General features: G+C 34.5%; 1 pseudogene; it reads left to right on the plus strand.

Annotated features, from left to right (window-relative positions):
- The window catches only part of LOC112006844 (membrin-11-like), a 17399-nt pseudogene extending 5898 nt beyond the window's left edge, over positions 1-11501 (plus strand).
- The last annotated feature ends 977 nt before the right edge of the window (positions 11502-12478 follow it).

Here is a 12478-nt window from a genome sequence, read left to right on the forward strand (position 1 = left end):
TTGTTTACTACTCTATTGTCAATACATATACACCATGAGCCATCCTTTTTGGGAACAAGCAGGGCTAGAACAGCACAAGGACTCATATTCTCCCTTACAATGCCTTTTGCTATCAACTCTTCAACCTGCTGCTACAACTCTTTATGCTCTTTTGGATTTATTCTATAAGCTAGTTTATTAGGCAAAATAGAACCAGGCACAAGATCAATGCAGTGTTGCATATCTCTCATAGGTGGAAGACTGAAAGGAATTTCATCAAGAACAACATCACCAAATTCCTCAAGAAAGGGTATCAATAAAAGAGGAATATCCACTGGATTCTTCTCTCCTCTAACCACAATAGCAAACCTTTCACCAAATTCTGCCAGTGCTCTCTCCACCTCAATTCTAGTCAATAAGATGCTTCCCTCCCCAAGTGAAGGTTTGGAAACATAGATCATTCTTAATGGAGCCAAAGTTATTTTAACCCCATCTATTTCAAAAGAGTAAGTATTTTTGAAACCATCATGACTAGGCTTCCTATCATACTGTTATGATCTCCCAAGTAATAAATGACATGCATCTATGGATACAACATCACAAATTACTACATTATAATGCTTGCCAATAGAAAACTGAATTAAGCACCTCTTATTCACCTTCTCCTTATTGCCTTTGCAATGCCACTAGAATTTGTGTGGTTGGGGATGATTTTCAGTTTCTAGCTTCAACTTTTCCACCATGGTTGCTGCAATAACATTCTCACAAGTTCCTCCATCAATGATAACGTCAAAAACTTTTCCATGAGAAGTGCATCTGGTATGGAATATATTGTTCCAAAGCCATTCATCTTCTATATAGGCTACCTTGAGGCTTCTTTGAAGAACAAGCGCCTCTCCTTGGACAGCAAAGACCACCTCCTCATCATAAACAGTAGGTTTATGAACAACCAGTGCTGATTCATCCTCATCTTCTATCTCCACATCTCCCTCCACCAAAGAAACTATCTTGCGATTTGGACAGTCAAAAGGAATATGTCCTCAAAGCCTTGACATTTGAAACATCTACAGCCTGTAAGTGTTGGGATGATTAGAACTTGATGCATTCTTTGGTGGTTGCTTGACAGTGGCTGTCTTGTGTAATGCTATCCTTTGAAGTGGAACCATTCCTTCAATTAGAAACACCCTCTCGATTATAGGATCGAAAGTTACTACCATGCCTTTCCTTCAATTGCTTCTCCACTTTCATAGAAAGCTTGCAAACTTCATTATAGGTTCAATAGGTTTGTAGTTGGACCACATCAGTGAGTTCAACACATAACCCACCAAGATAACAGGCTATCATCTGCTCCTCTAGTTCTGCAATATCACATCGAGTCATAAGATGATCAAACTTTGCTGTATACTCCTCCACAGAAAGCTCATTTTGTTTGAAATTATGAAATCTTAGAAAAACATTTTGCTTGAAGTGATTGGGCAAATATTTTTTCTTGAGCTCTCTTTTCATCTTTTCCCAGGTCACACTACTATCTCTTCCTTCCCGTTGTCGCTGCCTCTTAAGATGCTCCCACCAAATTGAAGCATGTTTTCTCAGCTTGATAGCAACAATCTTCACCTTGCGATTATTTGGAACATCTTTGAAATTAAAGACTCGCTCAATAGTAATTAGCCAATCAATGAAATTATTAGGTTGCATTTCCAGTCAAATTTTGGAATGTCCACCTTTATATCATAACTTCGTTGTAAGTTTCTGAGATAACGAGGATGGGGTGGAGTGCTCCCACCAGAGGAATAACTAGGGGCACGAGGCATGGTGAAATGTATTCTCCTCTTCATCGTTGCTAACAACTTCAAATTCTGAATTATGATATCTAGGACCTCGCCCTTCATTCTCGTAAAACTCCTATTGCTCCTAGAGTTACTAAAGTTGTCTCCTTAAATCGTCAATTTCAAAATCTTGATGATCCCTTTTAGGTATCTCACCATTGTTTTCACGTCGATGATATCCAACCATTAAACCTGATACCAGATTTGTATGGGGCAACCCAAACTTAACCCATATAATAAATGGAAATAGGCTAGATGAATTTTTTTAACTCTGAAAATATGCTATGAATTTTATTTGATTCAGCCAAATGCTTAAATAGAGCTTGGAACAGCCCCCCAAGTAGAGGAAAACAAAAAATAATAATAAATACATTCACTTAACCTAACCAAATAAAAACTATTTGACTTAATTAATAATAATAAAATGTTTTAAAAATAATGGGTTGTTATTTTGATCTTCAATGAAAGCTTTTGGGTCGGACTGACATTAGATTGGGCTTGTTGGATCTTGGGACTCTCTAGTGTCCCGAAAACCAAAACTTTTGGCCTTAGTATCTTATGAATATTAAATATTTTATATTGTAGAAGGGGGGTCTCATGTTTTGAGAATATTTGATGAAGCGCAGGCCATGCAGTCATCTCGTAATTCTATCTGAATGTTGGAAGAACCTTGTATAACTAGAGAGGCAATCTTGTCTGCGATGTCAAGGCTAAGGGAACATCTTAAGGTATTTGCAATTTAGCCCTTGCGTCCTCACAGACATATGGTTTAAACATATCTATAGGTCCGCTTGGATAGAACTTATTTTGCTGAAACTAAAAACTGAAAACACTGTGGCAAAATAATTTTTAAATGTATGAATAGTGCCGTGGGACCAATTTTTAATGGAAACATGGCTGAAAAGTGAAGTTCGTGGGACCCATGAACAGTGCACGGATGCACTGTTCACGAGAGAATTGGTCAAAAGTTGCGGCTTGAAAAAAAAAAAAAAAAAGAAGGAGAAAACGCGCTGAAAAGCCAAAGGTAGACGCAAATGTGTATCCAAACCCTGCCTATATATATCTAAAAATTGAAGTGTAGTATTTATTATTGTTATGCTTATGTTGCACCACCTCATTCGCCACGTCATTAGCCATATATTTATTCTATTTCTTATTTATTTTTTATTCCTAAATTTTGTTGACAATAATAAATATATAAATAGATTGACTTTACACATTCATCTTCGGCGGTTTTAATTTTCATATAACTTTGTCTTTACATATTTAACTACTTTAATTTAGATGTTTATAATGAAAAAAATGAAATTAATGAATAATTAAAAACCAAAAACAATGTATAACGGTATATAATGTGGAAGCTTTGCAATAAATGTTACAAATATCTTTTTACGCCACATCATTAGCATCCTTTCTTATTTTTATTTTTTGCAATTTTTACTTTATTCAACTGTCTTTTTAAATTTTTCATTTGATTCCTTTATAAAATTTAAAATTTCCTCCATCTTAAATTCTACCGTTTCTAAATTTTCTTAATCATTTTCTTTTTATATTTCCAACCTTTCATCTACTTCAACCACTCCTCTTCTATCTTAATTTTCTTATAAATTTCTTTTTACTCCATTTCCACCTCTCTCTCCTCTACCTTTCAAGTTGTTCATGGAAAAAAAGGTCAATACTCTCTCCTTCCCTCCAATTTTTTTTTTTTTCTCTTTTGGTGGATTCTTTTATTGTTTCAATCATTTTTTTTCTACTAATGGTGCTTTGGTTATTATTGATTTAATTGTCACATTATATTTGTTTCTCTTTTTGGCAAATTTGTATAGAATTTTATGCATATTTGTGTATTTTGTTATTCCAATTCCCGATCACAAGTTCTTTTTCTTTATCCCATTGGTTTGATTTGTTTTGTGTTAATAATTAGTTGTTTTGTAAGTTAAAATTTGATTTTTTGGTAATCCATTTTAGATGTTAATCTATGAGATTTAACTAAGTTTTTTATTTTTATTTTTTTTAATCCTTTTGGGTAGACAAATTTGTAGTGTTTGTAGAGAAAGTACTCTTAATAGTTGTATTAGAAGTATCTTATATTGCAACTTATTTAGACAAAAACAAAGATTAGTCAAACAAACAAAAAATGGGACAAGTGACATATTTTAGCTTCTGCAATTGTATTATCAATATTATTATTATTATTATACAAGGATGCATATAGAAAATCAATTAGGAGATTTTGCTAATAAGTGTTTATTTGTAATCTTTTTGGGTGGACAATTTTGCAGTTACTTCAAAGAAAATAATCTTAATAGATTATTAATTGTTTTTCTAACCAGTCCAATTAATTATTGTTAAGTGACGATTGATATAACATTTTATTTGCTTGCAATGCATTTTCATATGGGTATATTTTGATTCAATATATATTTATGCATGTTGTTAGGACATACGTGGTTCACTTGTTAAGAACATATGTCATTCTTTTATGTAGTTGACTAATCCTTTGACAAAACGCACTTTACTTGTATTTGGGTAGATCTAAGTTGTATTTAATACTTCAAGGAACATGTTGTTCAAGTCTAGTATTAAAGTCATGAAGATTAGACCAAGAAACAAGTGAATAAAAACTGTACATTAAAGTTGGACAGATAGCTCGACACCTGCGGACAAATAGCTCGACAGCTTCTCAACACCTCTCGACAGCTGACTATCTATCAAGCTTTTTAAGGTGTTTTCTTATCACAATCTAGATACTTTCTTGATAGCTAGTGGACCGATCGAGAAATCTTCTGTCTTCTCGATAGCTCCTCAATAGCTACTCGACACCTAACTATCTATCGAGGTTTAAAGCTCAACACCTCCTCGACACCTCCCGATCGATCGAGGTTACGGGAAATCAGAATTTTTAGATCTGATTTTTGGGCCAGGCTTATGTATTTGTGTAGGGTTTCTTTTCTCACAACTCTAGACCTATATAAGGCTTATTTTAGAGGCCGTCACATAAAAGAATACAAGGAGAACAAATTCAAAAGGTTACCGATGCCTTATTCTCTCTGAAAGAAGCTACTACGTCTTTGCGCCTTAGGGTTTTGAAACCAAGTGCTTCTTGATCTTCATTGTTGATGAAGTGAAGAAATTTGTAGCCAACATTCTTCTTCCTCAAGTTGGTGAGTGAGTCACGTACTAGGATTCATGCAAAGGAGTTAGTCACGTATTGGGATCCGTGCAACATCAAAGGGTGGCGTTCATATATTGAAGAGTTCAGAGGATCTGAAGTGGTAGAAGGTTTCTGCTGTGAGTTCATCTACATAGATTGTAGAGTCTAGGGACAAAAGTTTTATACTAGATCTGAAACTTCTCTTTACTATAGTGGATTGCTTTTCGGGAAGGTTTCCTCCCAGGTTTTTTATTGTGAAACTGGTTGGTTTCATTGGTTTTCCTGGGTCATCATATCTTGTCTTATTTACTTTTTCGTTGTATATGATTTTGACATGATATTGATGTTTGTTTGTTTTAACAAGTTTTGTTCATAACAAATCTAATTAACAAACTTGGATTTAAAATTTGTTAATTCTATCAACCAGTGTCTAAATTTTCCAATAAGTGGTATCAAAGCGGGTTCACTCTGATTGGATTAATTTCTTAAGTGTGATCCATTGACCCCTGTTGTCATGAATAGAGGACAATCTTTATTTATACCTCATTTATTTGATGGAACTAATTATGCGTACTAGAAAGTTCGTATGAAAGTGTTTTTGCAGGCTCTAGGTGAAACAGATATGGCAAGCTATTAAAGTTGGCTGGATTAAGCTAAAGGAAGCGCCAATGAATTGGGATGATGCAACAATCATAGCGGCAAATTTCAACAGTAGGGCCTTGAAAGCTTTATTTTGTGAGGTGACCAATGAGAAATTCAAGAAAATATCATCCACAGAAGTTGCCAAGGAATCATGGACCATTCTTGAGACCACCTATGAAGGTACCAAGGCAGTAAAGACTGTGAAACTTCAAAGACTATCTAGTAGTTTTGAAGAAATAAAGATGGAGGAGGATGAGACCTTTGATGAGTTCTATGCTAAACTTAAGGATATTGTGAATTCTGCTTTCAACCTTGGAGAATCTATAGTAGAATCCAAGATTTTTAGAAAAATCCTTAGGTCCTTACTTGAAAGATTCCATGCCAAGATCACTGTCATTGAAGAAGTAAAGGATATTGATCAAATTCCTTTAACTGGGCTTGTAAGGAACCTTCAAACCTATGAGATGGGATTGGGTTCAATGGGAAAAGGTGAAAAGAGTAAAAACTTGGCTCTGAAGATGAGGATGAAAGTGAAGATAAGGATGAGGATCTAACCTTCATAACTGATGAAATTATCAAACTTCTCCAGTTTAGAAAAAAGGATAAGGGCAAACCTCCTAGGAAACCTAAATCCTCAAGGAATGGCAAGAATGAGAAACCCCTCATCAAATGCCATAAGTGCAAAGGTTTTGGTCATATGAGGATAAAGTGCCCAAACTACCTCATGAAGGAAAAGACCAAGAAGTCAGAAGATAAAAGGTTGGTTGCTACTTAAAGTGACACTGAGGATGACTCTTCTGATGAGTTTGTGGATGAATGTCGTCACGTTATGGCCTTTGCTGCCACAACCAATAAGGTGATTATGGAGAGTGCTAGTAACATTGAGGATTCTTCTGATGATGAAGTACCTAAGAAGATGACCCTTCAGGAAGCCTATGATAAGCTATGCACTGAATTCATAAAATTTGAAAAGACTTCTCATCTTTATAGAAAAGAGTTCAATGAGGTAAAAACTGAAAAAGCTGATCTGTTAGTCAAACTAGATGAGACTACAAGGTTAGTTGAGACTCTTGTTGTGGAGAACGCCTCATTAGAAGAGAATGTCAAGAATCTTGAGGTTGAGCTTAGTCAAGTTAGAACTCAAATGGAGAGGATGTCTAGTGCAAAACTTGATGAGGTCTTGAGTGCTCAAAAGCCTAGTTCTGATAAAACTGCCTTAGGATATGCTGTTTCCTCCAGTCCTTCCTCTTCCACGGCTTCTAGATCAAGGACTGTCTTTGTGCCTCAACCTGAGAAAGGTAATAAAGGTATGAAATCTAAATCCTTTGTTAAACCTCATGTTTGTCACCATTATGGTGCTTCTACACACATTCGTCCTAATTGCTTTAAGTTGTATCCTCATAAGCAATTGTCCAAACGGTCACAAGTTTCCTCTTAAAGACCTACACCTTTGTTTGGAGAGTTATTAAAAATTTTGAACTTTTTAACTCAATTTCAGGAGAATTCTAATTCTTCCATGTCCTTTAGTAGACATACTAGGACACGTGCATTTTCATCTTCACGGCCAAAAACTCGTGCTGTGTGGGTGAGAAAGGAGCCTAAGACTTAATTGTTTTTGTCTGTTTGTCCTATGCTTTAATTCTTTCTATCTAAAGTAGGACTCTCTTTATTTGATTTCTTATCTGTTTTTGGAATCATGCTTTCATGCATCTGCATTTTTCTATCATGCCTTCATACATATGCATCCTTCTTTCATGCTCTCATATTGTTTGTCTATTTTTGTTTGGTTTTTTAGTTTTTATTTTGTTTTGTTTTCAAAATAAAAATAAAAAGAGAAAAATCATAAAAATACAAAAATAGTGTGTGTTATGTGTACTTTGGTACTTATGTACCTTGGATGACCATTGAAACAAAGTTTCTAAACTTTGTATCGTTTGTAGCTTAGATGAGCATCTCTATGCACAACTAAACAAGTGAGCTTTGTGGCTCTTGTTTGTAATGAGTAAGATTAAGTTATCTCTTAAACTTAACACTCATATCACTCTTTTTAACGGGTAGAACTAGAAAATCCTAAGAGAAAAACATAAATAACCATCTCACCACTGTTGCCCACCAATCATGAAAGACACATGTATGCTTCGGCATTGCAAAAGTGTAGTGTCAATAACATTTGTATACATTGGCATAGCAAAATTGGAATGTCAAATATCATTAGGTATTTCTTTTCTTTCTCTTGTATGCCCATGCATGATATGCTAAATAAAAGAAAATATGCAAAGAAAATAAAAAGCAAAAAGATCAAAAATACTTTTAAATATGATTGCAAGCGTGTATTCTAGGAGATGCGGGAGTTATAGAATATACCTCGAAGGTGATAGTTCCCATCAAACAGTTATGATTGTGTGTGAGTTAAAGTGATTTTCTCATATCCCAAATCGTCATAACATGTATACACATATGCAATCTTGCGATGTTTTTCACACACAACACGCAATATTCTTTGCTACTCTTGATACATGTGCAGGTACAATGTGATTTAACCATCACAAGGTTTTACATGTGTTAATGTATGCTCACTAAACTGTCTTGACTTGTTTTTGAAATATAAAATTGGTTAAACTTGTTGTGTGTGTGTGTGTGTGTGTGTGTGTGTGTGTGTGTGTGTGTTGCATCTTTCTTTTATCTTGTCATCCATTGCATCTTGTTTCATTACATTCATGTATTTATATGGATTTCTTGTACCCCATTGATCATCCTTGATCATATTTATATTTCTCGGGTGAAACTTTCTAGTTTCTTGTACCATTTGTCAATCATGACAAAAAGGGGGAGAAATTGTGGAGAATATGTGATTTCTTTTGGAGATTCTACATGTTAAGGGGAGAAATACATTCCTTTTGTAAATGGGAGATGTGTTTCATCTTGTTAGAGAGAGTGCTTACTTCCTTCTTCTTGTACCTTGGGTCTTGTGACCATGTTTACATACATTATGCTTATCTTCTTTATATGCTGATGTATGTTTCTTTCACCTATCTCTACATGTGTTATTTATTTTCTATCTTTATACACATGTTTCTTATACTTGTATGCAATATATTATTTCTGTTTCATACTAAGATGTCTTGACGAGTTTTGTTTAAAGTGTTTCAGAAATACATGTTGTCAAAGTCTACTTGCCATAAACTCTCTTCTTGCAAAGTTTTTCAAGAGTTTGTGTTATGATAGATTTTATTGTATTCAACAAGTGAATATGAGTTGAGTGATTTATGACTTGTCTCATATCTCATTTTTTTGTTGTGGTTTTATCACGGATTGCCAAATGAGAAGATTGTTAGGACATATGTGGTTCACTTGTTAAGAACATATGTCATTCTTTTATGTAGTTGGCTAATCCTTTGACAAAACGCACTTTACTTGTATTTGGGTAGATCTAGACTTGAACATGTTGTTCAAGTCTAGTATTAAAGCCATGAAGATTAGACCAAGAAACAAGTGAATAAAAACTGTCCATTAAAGTTGGACAGATAGCTCGACACCTGCGGACAAATAGCTCGACAGCTTCTCAACACCTCTCAACAGCTGGCTATCTATCGAGCTTTTTAAGGTGTTTTCTTATCGCAATCTAGACACCTTCTTAACAACTGGTGGATTGATCGAGAAATTTTCTGTCTTCTCGATAGCTCCTCGATAACTCCTCGACACCTAGCTATCTATCGAGGTTTAAAGCTCAACACCTCCTCAACACTTCCCGGTCGATCCAGGTTACGAGAAATTAGAATTTTTAGATCTGATTTTTGGGCTAGGCTTATGTATTTGTGTAGGGTTTTTTTTCTCACAATCCTAAACCTATATAAGGCTTATTTTAGAGGCCGTCACATAAGAAAATACAAGGAGAACAAATTCAAAATGTGACCGATGCCTTATTCTCTCTAAAAGAAGCTACTGCGTCTTTACGCCTTAGGGTTTTGTAACTAAGTGCTTCTTGATCTTCATTGTTGATGAAGTGAAGAACTTTGCAGCCAACATTCTTCTTCCTCAAGTTGGTGAGTAAGTGAGTCACGTACTAAGATTCATGCAAAGGAGTTAGTCACGTATTGGGATCCGTGCAACATCAAAGGGTGGCGTTCATATATTGAAGAGTTCAGAAATTCTAAAGCGGTAAAAGGTTTCTACTGTGAATTCATCTACAGGGATTGTAGAGTCTAGGGACAAAGGTTTTGTACTAGATCTGAAACTTCTCTTTACTGTAGTGGATTACTTTTCGGAAAGGTTTCCCCCCCAGGTTTTTTACTGTGAAACTGGTTGGTTTTATTAGTTTTCCTGGGTCATCATATCTTGTCTTATTTACTTTTCCGCTACATATGATTTTGACATGATATTGATGTTTGTTTGTTTTAACAAGTTTTGTTCATAACAAATCTAATTAACAAACTTTGATTTAAAACTTGTTAATTTTATTAACCGGAGTCTAAATTTTCCAACACATGTGTTGAAATAAACATTGTATTTAAGAAGAAAGATCATGATCCTACTTTGAATACTTCAAAAGAGATAGATTGGTTTGAGATTAAAACTAAGTTGAAATTTTTTTTAATGGTGAGAAAACTCTATTTTTATGATTCATTTCTAACTATCATAATTGGAAAAACTTAACCCCCCCCCCCCATATATATATATATATATATATATATAAAAAGCAATATGACATTGTTTATGTTAGAAAAAAATAAAACCCTTGCCCTTTGTTGGTTTGGTAACGGTTTATATAAATAAATAAATAAATAAATAACACTTCTTAGTATGTTTCTCTGATAAATAATTAAAAAACACTTCTTAGAGTTTGAAAATACCTGTAATATTGTTTGAAGACTAAAAACATGTTTAAACTTACTTATCAAACGGGGCCTAAGATTTCAGAGTTGGCATGCTTTATGATTGTGTCTGTAGACTGTAGTATGTTTCTCTGATAATCATTGTATAAACATCTAGACAAAAGGTATAGTAGGAATTGGTCCCACTGGGTTTTTTCTTGGATAAAGCCATAAATGATTAGAGATTTTAATTATTAATTTGGCATCTTTGGATATGCTGCATGAGAAATTTGGGTTTCCGTGTATCAAAAAGGAAAAGGAAAAGAAAAAAAAGGACTTCCCAATTATTATGCTTAATTTTTAAGTAGTATGTTCTTTTATCCTTTTGGACCAAGATAAAATACCTAAAGTTAACCGAGGTCTAAATTGTTGGGATAGCTCATCTCCTCAACAAATAGGATTTGTGATTATTTGACATGAATGTAGCTCCTGATGCTAATAAGTACTTCTTCTAATATACTTTTTCCTTTGTTCAGATTGCACATCGGAAAGCACTGGATGTTCTTAACACAGTGGGGCTTTCAAATTCTGTATTGAGGCTGATTGAGAGGCGGCACCGTGTTGATAATTGGATTAAATATGCAGGCAGGCATGATTTTAACACTTGTTATTTTGTTCATCATTTGGAGGTGGACACGTTGATCTTCTCTAAGGCTTGGTGGTACTTGTTGTCATCACTTTTTTGGAATGGAAGATATTAATCTTTTCCTGAATGCGGTGTTATATTATGAAGGAATCAAAGGATTGAGGTTGCACAAAGGCCAATTTTGACAATGTAATTGTCTAAAATTGATTTACATACAGAGGCTGCTACCATTTGAAACTTTCTACACGTCAATGGTTGAAATCCTAAATGTATTGCAGCTCCATTTTTGGATGATTTTTTGTGTACTTTTTAAATCCTTTGTTGATATACAAATATACAATTGTATATTGTTGTCTGCTGAAGATGCACCGTAGGTCTCCACTCTCCATAATTGATGTCTTTGTACTGGAGGCGTGTGTGAAGAAAACTCAGAAACTAGTGATCTGAGTTCTTGAAGATTATCACCAGTTGAATCAGCAAAGAAATACAGATTACAGAGAAAGAAAAGCTTAAGAAAAGAAGGAAACAGCAAGAAAGCAAGAGAAGAACAGAACGAGAGAGACAGAGAGAATGAATAGAAGAATTGTATTCAATTTTCAGTGTTTTTACATAATGAATCGCCTGTGCTCATTCAGGTATATATACAATTAAAAACTGCCTGGATGCTTAAGTTAAAACCCAAAATATCTGAAACTAAATCCCTGGAAATTAGGAAGTTTGTTAAGCCTAACTAACTGAATCTTTGCTTCTAACTACATAGATGAAAACGCACCGTTTTATTAATGAAATCTTCTCTTAAGTAAAACGACGCGTTTGGTGCACGTTCACTTAAATGAAACGATGCGTTTTGTTTAGAAAACAATACGCAGTCGTTTTTAGGCTTCTTCTTCAACCTTCTTCTTTTCAGACTCAGACTTCGTCTTCCTTACTTCAACGGTGTGTACATACTACATACCAGTAAATAGCAGCATCCATCTACTTCCTAGAACAATTTTGAGAACATCAAACCTTGACATTGCATTGGTGGGAATAATTTGTACCATAGTACCAAGCCAATACTTAGATTTTCGGGCAATTTAACAGCATCCACCCTAGAGATTCTGAGAGGGACCATCAAATTAAACTCAACATAGAATACGTGGGGATAGCCTGTGCAAGGCTAATACTTTGTTTTTTCAGCCACATACTAGCTTTTCTCAAACTTATGATTGAGAAAACGAAAATTATCGTGTAACGTTCAAATTGAAGGATAATTATAGTTATTACTTGAGGGAGCCAGGCCTCTCAATCAGAATTTGTTGCCAAATGCTTCTCTTTTTTAACTTATTTCAAATTTCATATCCATTAACGTCCGTTGAACTTGATATATAGAAAATACTTAACTGATTTTCAACAATCCAAAGTACACATTAGTCTTTAT

This window comes from Quercus suber, unplaced genomic scaffold (assembly GCF_002906115.3).
Source record: "Quercus suber isolate HL8 unplaced genomic scaffold, Cork oak 2.0 scaffold_660, whole genome shotgun sequence".
NCBI classification, from domain to species: domain Eukaryota; kingdom Viridiplantae; phylum Streptophyta; class Magnoliopsida; order Fagales; family Fagaceae; genus Quercus; species Quercus suber.